The sequence below is a fragment of the Chrysochloris asiatica genome, unplaced genomic scaffold (genome assembly GCF_000296735.1).
Source record: "Chrysochloris asiatica unplaced genomic scaffold, ChrAsi1.0 scaffold00250, whole genome shotgun sequence".
Taxonomy (NCBI): domain Eukaryota; kingdom Metazoa; phylum Chordata; class Mammalia; order Afrosoricida; family Chrysochloridae; genus Chrysochloris; species Chrysochloris asiatica.
This window is the reverse complement of record NW_006408768.1, coordinates 433,642-443,223: the sequence shown is the minus strand read 5'-3', so window position 1 is coordinate 443,223 and position 9,582 is coordinate 433,642.

Genomic DNA, 9,582 nt, shown 5'->3' with positions numbered 1-9,582 from the left:
ACTCAACAAGGGGAGTATCTTGCCCAACATGATCAAACAACTTCTTAGGAAGGCTTTGACTCAAATCCCAGACTATGGCTAGAAGTCCAGCGTGCTTTTCACCATAGTTTGGAGTCTTAATTTTAATTTTTTAGAAGAGTAATATTACATGAAGAGCCTCTTCTCAGCTTAAATATTTTCTATTCATTTAATATGCTTAATTTTTTTGTACTGGGCATTCAGATTGTAAATGCTTGTATAAGTGGATACAGAAATCATAGTTAAGACCACAATTTAAATGCCACATCTTGTAAATTGTTGTTGTTGTTAGGTGCCATCGAGTCGGTACTGACTCATAAGTTACTGCAACTTAATTTCATTAAAGTGCCCATTGATTCAGGCAAACGAGGGTGGCATTGACAGAATTTTAACATTACACTTGCCTACATTCTCTGTCTGTGGTAGAAATCCACAAAATTTTACATGTACTTTTCCAAAAAAGTGAACAATTCAAGCCTATCGAAGATAGAGGATATATCTTTTTTTTTTTTAGTAGTATTTCAGAATATATAGACAATCTGAATAACTGTTTTTAATCTTGCAAGGACATTCAAGGAGTGTTAGTCTGAGTTTTATAACAACCCTATTTAGGCTACAGTGAATTTATGATCCAAACATTGTATTTCTATTGATACCCTGTAAGACAATTGAAAATTTAAGTAAGGACTTGATTATTTCAGGTACAACTTCAAGATAGGTGGGTATATCTTTGATCTCATCCCTTTTATATAGACACTAAAGCTGTAAGGAATGTCAAAAGCCTACCTTATTATATGGAAAATACACTTAAATCATGCTAGATCTACCTACTAAAATCCAAATACAGTAAATCCAGCTCTTTTAAAATAATTTAGGAATACAGTGCTCAACAAAAGAAGTTAGGGTTCTAAGGAAAAGAAAAAATCCATCAGAATAAGTTTCTAGTCTGTTATATTAAAACAGAAATGTACAGAAGTCTCCACCTTAATCCATCTGTACAGATGCCTAACATTCTCCCATAAACCACAGCTTCTGATCTCTAAATTAGATTACCAAAATCTCTGCAGATGAAAATATACTACCAAGAACATTTCAACACTAATGACTGAAAATATTACAGAATGATACCTTACATCTTAGTGTCACCAACAAGAAAGGACTCTTCCATATCCTTTTATAAAGCAGATAATATTCTCAATTTCTTGAGCCGCATGTACTAAAATGATATTTACTATACAGAAAAATTACCTGTGAAATTACACAGCTATGCACTGCATTTCACAAGAAGTACATTTTATTTACTAAGAGAAAGCATAACTCCCTAATATTTTATTCATGTGGATCCTTACTACTTATTGACTTTTCTGATCTTACATGTCACTTTGTCTACTAGAAACAAGGCTACAAAATATAAATTCTTGATATAATAAGTAAATTGCACTGAATTTGGAGCCCTGAGATCTGGATTTAAGTTCCAGCTCCGAAACTTTTTGGTTTCCTTCAATATTAACTTCCTAAATTTCAATTCTCTGATTTCAGATGACAACACTGTGGTCCAGTGTGCTATCCCACAGCACTTGTTACTGTTGTTGGTAAGTGCCATAAAGTTGGTTCCAACCCATAACAACCCTGTATAGGGTTTCTGAGAAACAGCTGGTGAGCTTGAACTGCCAACCTTGTGGTTCAAACTGACTTTGCAATCCAGCTCCATACCAGGACTCTACTCCATAGCTCTACTAGGTGCTAATTACTGTTGCTGAAAAGGAGTGCCATTTCCATTATAATCTACTTTCACAGAGGCAAATCTACAGAAAAAATGCCTATGGCAGTTTCCCTCAAGACTAGTGACAGGAAGGAAACTGCAATGGCCCACTAAAAACTGCTCTGTGGTGTCTCCTAAGTGGCACCCCTGTTGTTAAGTTTCTGACGCATAGTGACCCTGTTTGGGGGTTCTGAGGAGTGGCTGGTGTGTTTGAACTCTGACCACGTGGTTCAAACTGATCTCCTAGTCCAGTGCTTATCCTACAGTGCCACACCATGGCAAGTACCATATTATATACCTTAGACACACCACTGACTTCATTCCCAGGCATCTTTAGGTAGAAATTAGGACTGTAAGAGTTGCATCTAGTACATGTCAACAGTAGACTTGTGAAATTTCTCACACTTATCTTTTCTTCAGTGAACTTCAAATAGTTTTTTATCTATTTTTTTGGTGAAGTTCCCCAAGCTAAATAACAAATATAGCTAGTATAAATTTACAAAAGGCATTGGTAGCCGCTACTTAGTTCTCACAATTATTTTAGAAAAAAAGAAACAGAAAAAGCTGTTTCTTTGTCACAAGAAACAGCTACCCCAGCAAGAAGAGACTCTTGGTGTTCCCAGCATCAGGTCTAGTTTTACCCAAATTCCTCATTGGATTAAAATGAAATGAGAAAAACCATTTTATAAGAAATAAAGATTGCTTCTGCTTTTGTTGCTTTACTAAAAAATAGTCAAGAAGCAAAGCTTTAGAATTTACTTGGTCAGTGTCACATTTAGGTTTTTGTTATCTTTTGATGATGGTGGTCTTAATTCCCTAGTGTTACTGTGACAAATAAAGTGGATAGCTTTCAAGAACAGAACTTTATTTTCTCACAGTTCTGGAGTCTGGGTCTAACCAGGGCCTCTGCTGGGTAGATTCCTTCTTTGTTGGTAGCCCAAGTGTCCCTCCATGGTTACTGTCTTCTCCAGTTTGTGTTTTCTTATCTCTCTGTCGATGCTGCTGTTCAGATCACTTAGAAATGATTAGGTTTAGGATACACTCTGCACTTGTAGAACCTCAGCAGATTGATGATACTACTTTAGATTGCTTATGGAAAGGGTGCTGGTGTGTGTGTGTGTGGGGATGGGTGAGGGAGGAGGGATAGGCACAATTCAATCCATAACCATGATTTGAGCGTCTTTGTATTGTTTCAGGTATATGTGAAGGATAGTGAAGGTGGCAGGGTTAGAAATACCCCATATGCCATAGAAACTGTAAGTTCTCAAACTGTGGTCTGTGTACCCCATGGGTTTCAGGAATTTGTTGTTTTTGTTAAATGCCTTTGAATTGGTTCAGACTCATAGCGACCCTGTATAGGGTTTCCAAGGAGTGGCTGGTGGGTTTCAACTGCTGACCTTGAGGTTAACAGTCCAGTGATTATCTTATAGTGCCACAGCAGGCAGTAACCAGGTTAAAACTATTTTCATAACAATACTAAGATATGACTTCCTTTTTACAATTTGTTGACATTTTCATGGAGAGGGCAAAAGCAATGCTGAGGAAGACTATTGGTGCCCTAAGAATCCTAATTCACAGGGCACCAGAATAACCCAGTAATCATTGTACTTGTCACCATCACTTACCCTCAGTTAAAAAACCAAACACAAAAAGCTTTCACCTTAGCATTCTATTGAGGAAACATTAAAACATTAATTTAGTTAAAGCTCAACACTTAATACTTATTTACATTCTGTGACTAATGAGACATATGCATAAAGCACCATACATGACATGCATGTTGCTCCATGCCAACATATGACAGATAGTTTAAGGGAAAGTATTTGTGCAATTGTTGAGTTGCAGGTTGAATCAGTCATTTTTTCACAGAACATCATTTCTTTTTTGTTGTTGTTGGTAAAATGTATTTTTTTCTTTGATGTACAAAAACAAAAACAAAACCCAAACAAACAAAAAACCACACAGGGATATAAACTCATTTAAACAATCCAAGGGCACATTCTGCAAGCCAGTCTCCTGGCTGCCAGCACCTAGCCTTTCTCTTTCCATGAGTCTAGAGTCCTTAGCTGCTCAATCTCTCCATGCCATCACCTCTGCCTATATCGCTGGTGTCACTGCTTCTCTGGTTAAGCTTCCATGTTCAGCACATGCTCTTCTCTCTTGGTGGTCCTAGAGGCCTCTGTTCCTGGAATGCAAGATTAACTACTTCTCCCTTTTTCTTATTCAATCTCTACCTTTACAGTTGTGACAATTGCAATTAGGTATGATAACCACTACTCACTATTGAATCAATGAATCCCATTCCCGTCTCCTTTTACTAGCTAGACAAGATGAAAACTATTCAGGTTCCTACCTACCCCTGCACATTCTGAAACTAAACTCCCCCTTGAAAACTTGTAAGACATCCACTTCATGCCTTTTTAGCTTCCCACTCCTATTTTAGGTAGCCAATGTCTAAGTTGCTTGTCCCTATCAACCTTTTTTAACAGAGGGGATAGTTTGATCCTTGATGTAAAGACTCCTTCCCTCTCAGTTAGTATTTTGAGCTACTACTCCATAAGTATAGGTCAATTCATCAAATTGTAGCAATTTATACTTGTTTCCTTTATCGAATTTCTTTATCTTCCTCTAGTTGAGTTCTGATCATCAAGCCATTGAAGTTAGGTCAAAGGGGTAATATCTGCAAGTTTTGGCATTCTTGTGTGTCTTCTCTCACTTCATATCACCTGGATGCTTCATTCTCAGCTTTAGCCCTCCATGGCTAGCCCAGGTATCACCACACTTCGGACCAACCTGCCTTTCATTTTTTCTCTCTCATCGCAAGGTCGATGGGAGTCTATGGAACGTGGTCAAACTCAGGCCATATCTTCATTGCTGCCTTTCCATTCACAAGTAGACCAGCACGGTCACCAGCGAGCTTATGTGCCTGATCATGTGTTCTCTTTGAGTTTCAGTCTTGGAGTGGGGGTTTGTCCTGAAGAAACTTGATTGCTTGCCTTGATGACTCCCCGGTGAACAACTTGCTTGTTCTTGTAGTAGCCAATCAGACTGCCATTATTGTGTTTGATTTTTCCTGCTGGTCTTTCTTTCAAGAAATAGCTTCTGTTCCTCTAGCCACTCTGAGCTGGTCTGCATGTCCTTTCAAGTGGGAAGTCCCATTCAGAAGGTTCTGGATGGGGCAGAGGATCCCACCTAAGGTCCTATACAATACAAAGGCTCCACAAGAAGCCTATTTCACTAGGCAAGTTCTAGAACCACTTTTAGGTATCTAATCAGTTATAAGCTGAAGACAAGCTTGCAAGTTCTGTACAAAACATCATTTCTTAATTGTGAGAATGACTGACAGATAAATTAGGTTATGCTAAAAAATACTTAACAGTTTCTTGAATATCAACAAAACGACACTCTCACTTTAAGAAAAACCACCGCATTATTTGTTGCCAATGATACAATTTGATTATAAGAAAAAAATATTGATACTGGATAATGATACTGAATAATAAGCAAGTATCTTACTAATAATCTGTGTATGATGTTTCATAATCATGCTTGGGAACAACAACAATAAACAACCTGTTGTTCTCAAGTCGATTGTGACTCATGGTACTTCCTTGGGTCACAGAAAACTGCTTTACAGCATTTTCTTGAGTGTAATCTTAATAGTAGCAGATTGTCAGAACTTTCATTTGGTAACCATGAGGAATTTGAACAGTCAACTTTTAGGTTAGTGGTTGCTGTTGTTTTTGGTGGCCTCAAGTAGGTTCTGACTTGTAACGAATGAAACATTGTCTGGTCTTGTGTTATCTTTACAACTGAGCGCATTGTTGAAACCAATGTGCCAATCCATTTTGTTGACCCTAATTTACCAATCATGAGGTCCTTCTCCAGGCACTGGTCTCTTCTGGTAATGTGTCCAAAGTATGTGCAACAACGTCTTACTGCTAAGGAGACTTCAGGCTGTTCTTTCTAGACAGATTTATTTGTTCCTCTGGAAGCCCATAGTACTTTCAGTATTCTTCACCAAAACCATAATTCAAATGCATTAATTATTTTTCAGTCTTCCTTATTCATTGTTCAGCTTTCACAAGCATACACCAAAAACCAAACCAATCTCACTGCCAACGATTCCCCCCATAAAGTCACAATGAGTTACAAGCATATGAGACAATTGAAAATATCATGACTATATCACCACACAGTGAATAAGGAAGACTGTAGAAGAATTAATGCTTTTGATTTATGGTGTTGGAGGAGAATAAGTAAAGTGTCATGGGCTGCCAAAAGAAGAAGCGCAGCCAGAGTGCTCCTTGGAGGCCAAGATGGCCAAACTTCGTCTCTCATACTTCAGACATATTGTCAGGAGGGACTAGTCTCTGGAGAAGGATATCATGTTTGGTAAGGTGGAGGGGCAGAGAAAAAGAGGAAGACCCCCAGCAAGATGGATTGGCAAAATGGGAGCATCAATGGACTCAAGCATGGCAACAATTGTGAGGTTGTCCCAGGATTGGGCAGTGTTTTGTTCTGTTGTGAATAGGGTTGCTATGACTCGATATTGACTCGGTGGCACCTAACAACAACAACAATATCACTATATAACTTCCAAATTACATCATTACATAACTACCAAACCACTGAGAATCCTGGTTCAGCCAAGTTGGCATAAAACCTTAATCATCACAGCTAGTGTTACTCTCACCTTACACCTTGGCATTTGTTACTGCCAGATGTATGTTGTTAATATGCAAAAAAGTTGGGTAGTGGATGCTTTTACTGTTGTTGTAAATGTAAAATGCCAGATAATGAGGCAGTTAATAGGTGAGGAGTAGGAATCCTGGGGTGGCACTGTAGAATGAGCATTAGATTGCTAACCACAGGTGGGTGGTTCAAACCCACCAACTCCTCCTTGGAAACTATATTCAGGGTCACTATGAGTTGGAATCAATTTCACGGCACTTAACACCACCAACAAGGTATATTATGTGGAACAGAGGGTCCCTGGTAGATCTCTGCTGTTAACTGAAAGGTCTGTGGTATAAGAACTCACCAGCCATTCTATTGGGGGAAGACGTGACTGCTTCTGTAAAGATCAGCCTTGGAAACCCTCTGGCACAGTTATACTCTGCCCTATAGAGTTCCTATGGATTGGAATTGATTTAGTGGCACAAAACAGCAATCAAAGAAGTGTGAATCAGGAGGAAAGAGGGCCTGCCACCCACACACTCCCCCAAAGGTGGAACAATTGGAGTGGTGACAGTGATAGTGTGTCAAGATTGTGAAAATGCTGCGCACACAGATTAGTGTATCACCTTGTATCTTCTCTTAGGAATTCTTAGCATCTTGCTAAGCTCTAATTCAGATTGTAGAGATGTTAGTGACAATTAGAAAACTAACCATCTTCCTGGTGTGATACTGTAGAAGTTGAAGTTAGAATACATTAATTTGTAGTATCTATGAATTGGGGTGCAAACTGCAAGGTCAGCAGTTTGAAACTACCAGTTGTTCTGCGGGAGAAAGATGAGGCTTTCTGCTCCTGTAAAGATTTACAGCCTTGGAAAACCTGTACAGGGTCACTAAGAGTCAGAACTGACTCCACGGCACATAACAACAACTTCATCAGAAACTGGTTGTGTTATTACTGGCAAATAATTTTATTTTTCATGTCTCAGTTTCTTCATTTATAATATTGTTGTTGTTGCTAAGTGCCATTGAGTCAGTTCTGACTCACAGCAATGCTGTATAGGGTGTCTGAGGAACAGCTGGTGAGTTTGAACTGCCACCCCTGCAGTTCAAACCAATCATGTGGTCCAATGAATCATCCTACAGCACATACCAGGACTTACATTTGTAATATAGGAATAAAATATTACTGAATAATTCAGTGTTTTAATTTAATTTTAATAATTGTTAAATAATTTCTGCTTAGCCAAATAGATTGTGATACAGTTTGAGATACTGCATTAAAGTAATTAGAACTGTAATTCTTCTTTCAATGTTATGCATTGTCCAGCTTCCTTCTCACTTTCCTTCTTCCTATATTGCACTGCATGCTCTCTGTATCTAATATTTTAGGAGATTGCTTAACTTAAAAACTGATCAATTTCAACCATTTGTAGTGTTGAAAACTTCCTTCTCCAGTGCATTTGATATGGGCATGGAAGCACACCACAGGAAGACTCTAAGATGTTAGTAACTAATGCTTAAAATGCTCAAATGTGTGAAGTTCTAACATGTTGATTCTGGTAAAATACTGTGTTAAAAAATGCCTATATAGAAGCAACATATACAATAATGCAATAAGCAAGGAGACATACATAATTCATAAATCCTTAATTTTTTTTTAATGTTCACAAGTCTTTACAAATAGGTTAGAGCCTTGAGACATTTTTCTGGGGTTAGGGAATTTTTGGATTCCATCCAGCATTTATAATACCAGGAGATGAAAAATTCTTCAGCAAAGGCAAGGGCTAAAAGATTAAAATAACAATTAGAGATTTTTAAAATGAAGGTTGTTCATGTTAGAATTTACAATAAAGTAACTCATTATTTACTTTTTTGGGGGGTCTTCACTCCCAGTGAAGGTATTAGTGGGATTAATGTCCTGATTTTAAGAAATAAGCATGCTGTCTTATTGAAGCCAGCGGAGACGTGTATCAGGAGAAAAAATAATCAGAGCAAAGAATCTTTATAAAATTAATCTTTTGTAATCAGACATCCAATTTGTCTTGCTTCACAGAATTTCCCCCAAACTCATTTTTCATACATGAATATATTTGTTACTTTACAGGAATAGGGGAAGAATGAGAACATTGCAGAAAGAACAGAGCTGAATTTAGTCCCATACAAACAAAACCAAAAACAAATTAAGAAACAGAAATATTGCCATTGAGTCTATCCCAACTCATAGTGACCCTACAGAATAGAGTAGAACTTCCCCATAGGATTTCCAGCACTATAATATTTGCAGATGCAGACTTTGGTATCTTTGGAAAGTCTGATGGATTCAAACCTTTTGGTTAGCATTCAAGGACTATTCAAGGATTAACACTGGGTAACCAGGGATCCTTATAAAAACAAAAGGAATCCTTAATAAAATACAGACTTTGTCAACTAAGTGTAATGCAGACAAAAGTTTATTTTATGCTTTTGATATATTAGGATACTTGTTGCTGTTATTAAGTGCCATCAAGTCTGTTTCAACTCACAACAACCCTGTACAGGGTTTCCAAGGGGGCAGTGAGTGGGCTTGAACTGCAGACCTTGTGATTCACAGTCTAGTGTTGATTCTACAGGAGACTTAGAAGGACCCATATACATGTTTATAAGAGTCTATTCCACCAAACCATCATTCTCTCAAGTAAATGGTTTCTTAGATTTTAGACTACTTTTCAATTTCTAAAGAGGAAAACAGGAGTGTATTGCAATTCCTTTTCCAATGATATCACCAAATTATATTTGAAGTCTGGAGGATCAAAACTCTTGCCTTAGTTTTAACGAATGTCTAATTTTCTATTTGATGAAAGAATGAGAGCAAATTGTTTAAGATTTATTATGTAATATTTCCACTGCTGTTGCTGCCGCTTGTGCCTTCAAGTTGATTTCTACTCATGGCAACTCCGTATGTTTCCAGAGTGCAACCGACCCATAGGGATTTCTTGGCTGTAATTTTCACAGAAACAAATCACCAGGCCTATTCTTAAGTGGTGACACTGGATGGATTTGAACAGTTAACCTTTTGCTTACCAATTGAATGCAAAATATTTGTGCCACCCAGGGACTACTCATTTTCACTTGTTGTTATGTGC